The 2547-nt window shown below is 38.6% G+C and overlaps 1 protein-coding gene across 2 annotated transcripts in view; it reads right to left on the reverse strand.

Moving 5' to 3' along the window:
* Nucleotides 1-2547, reverse strand: part of LOC108757238 — a 42434-nt gene that overhangs the window by 28185 nt on the left and 11702 nt on the right. The window lies entirely within an intron of this gene.

Genomic DNA, 2547 nt, shown 5'->3' on the forward strand with positions numbered 1-2547 from the left:
CCTCCAATCCATCTCTCCGACCGTGGTCCATATTAGCCCACTTTCTCTGATAGATTGCATATGATTATGTGCGATTGTTCTACTTATCTCGCGGTACGACGTGTCGCTCCGAGAGCAGGTCTCGCAGTTCGCTTTCACGCAGTGCACACTCTTCCGTACGAACCGACTCGCTTTTTTCCTCTCCTTCCTCCTTTTACGCCGTCTCATCTCCTTGTCAATTTCTCACTCGAACAAAAGGAACAGCGCGCAACGAACGCTGGTGAGGAACCAGCCTCGTTATGAAAGCGCGGATATCTCTCTTTCTCTCTCTCTCAGGACCGGATGCGAAGTGCGTGCACGCGTAAATCAAGCTTGGACGGCTCTGTTCGCAGAAATCTTGCTACTTTGCTATTAGAATATCTCAGTCTCCGTGGGAATACAATGGAATACATTCCAATTGTAAATCGCGAGACACCGTCAACGGTTTTTTTTTTCATTCGTTATGTCTTACAAGACATCACGATTGCTCTATGACACGAAAGTGTACTAGGTCAGCGTAATATGAACTAATCATTCCTGATCTTACGTTTTCACAGCTATCTCGTGTAACGTAAGCTAGACAATTTGGAAATTTTTATCATTAGACACTAATTGCCACCTGTTTTCAGTCGCGCTCGTACATAGTTAAATATACGGATCAAGAAAAACGTGGGCAGAAATGTAATACTTTAATTCAGCTCAACGCAGCTGATCACGTGTAAGTAAAGCGATTTTTTTATACCCAACTTTGTTTGGTATAATATCTCTAAATATCTTGGGATAATATTTCTGCGAATCTGTTGTTACAATACTTGTTACAATAGCGCTAAAAGTAAGTCAATTTGATGTTTTTGAAAGAACCACTGCGATTGCACTCATCGATACGCAACTTATTGACGATGCGAATAACATACATCGCGATTCATATACTGTTTCATTTCAGTTTGAAATATGCGACTTTCGTGCTAATGAAGATCCGAAGAGCGAAGGATCGAAATGTTTTACGTACTTATTTATGTTTAAAATAAAATATCATTCGCACTCGTACTGGTTCATACAAGACTTTTTACACGCATCATAGATTAATTTCATTCGAGCCTGTTATCAAGAACTTTTCAGTTACTTATGTTTTAATTGCTTATATGAGATTGAAAATTTTTTCAAAGTGGCCTACGAATACAAAATATAAATAAAAGGGAACTAGTCTCAAGCGAAAGTCATATATTTAAAATTATATTTTATTACATTATAATTTTTATATACGAAACACATTGAATATTTATTAGGTTTCCGTCATCAAATAGCTTTGAAGTAATTTTTCTACTAGCGCAAGTAATCGAATCCGCTATGTATTTTAATATCAATTGATTGATTCAAGGCATACGCATTTAATTTTTCATATAAAACGTTTCGCATAAAAATGTAATTATTTATTTCTTATTAATTATTGTATTTATGATTTTATTATGATTGTAAAACATTTAATAATTCATGCAAGGGGCCACGCTGTACATTTTCAATTTAGACTCACGTTTTTCCCGAGTACGGGAAAAGTTTACGTATTAAGACGTCCGCGACGTTTCGTGTAAATTATTTCATGCTTTCCAAGTAATGACATCGTATATACGTATATAATAATTTATGCAGCAGAAGAAGTGAATATATTGTCGAAAGAGAAATATCGCCACTTATCAATACTGTGAACATTTCATCTCACAGTAATCGAAAATGAGAGAAATATGAACGATATATCTTGACAGAGATAGGTAACAACTTTCCGTCGACATTCCGCCTCGAGTGCGTGGAATGTATATACGACTGCGTGCGTGGAATGTGATAAGGAACAAGTGTGGTGTGACTCGTGACAAAACGTATGCCAAGGAGATAAAGTAAAGGAATAAAATCTATCGCGCGCGTTTCGCAGAGATCTTAACAGAGCGAGCGCGCTTTAGCTTTCATGGGAAAGTTTAGCGACAGATATTAAAGGATCGTAAAGAGCGAGAGTTGCGCCAGGCCATGCATGCGTGTATACGTTGAGAAGAGAAACACGATTAGCCTTGTCCCAAGGTAGGGTGTAATTTATAGTTGAATCCGTAGCTGCATGATGTCGAAGCGAAGACGGAGAGATGCTGCGGATCGGTGGCGGTCCACGAATGTCGATTGCTTGTTATTGACATTCAACGATACGCCGCGGTAGTTTCACGCCACGGAATGAAACACGCGACGTGCTACTAGTCACAGAATATTCCGCTTATCTATTCTATTTGCATAAGTAACGGATAGATGTATTCGCAGAACTGTAACCATTAATTTTTTTCATGGGAAAGATTCATCCCCCGTTCGGGGATACGAGCTTTTAAACTCAACTCAAAGGAAACAGTTAATTCAAAACGGAAACAATCTCACGCGTTGCGATTGAGATCGAAGGGAGAGATCGCGGAATTAAAATATCTGTAGATTGGAAAATGGGGAGCCAATTTTTGCCTGCAAAAATTGTAAGTGGCAGATAGTTGTACCGTTGAATCGTGT

This window comes from Trachymyrmex septentrionalis, unplaced genomic scaffold (assembly GCF_001594115.1).
Source record: "Trachymyrmex septentrionalis isolate Tsep2-gDNA-1 unplaced genomic scaffold, Tsep1.0 scaffold134, whole genome shotgun sequence".
Taxonomy (NCBI): Eukaryota; Metazoa; Arthropoda; class Insecta; order Hymenoptera; family Formicidae; genus Trachymyrmex; species Trachymyrmex septentrionalis.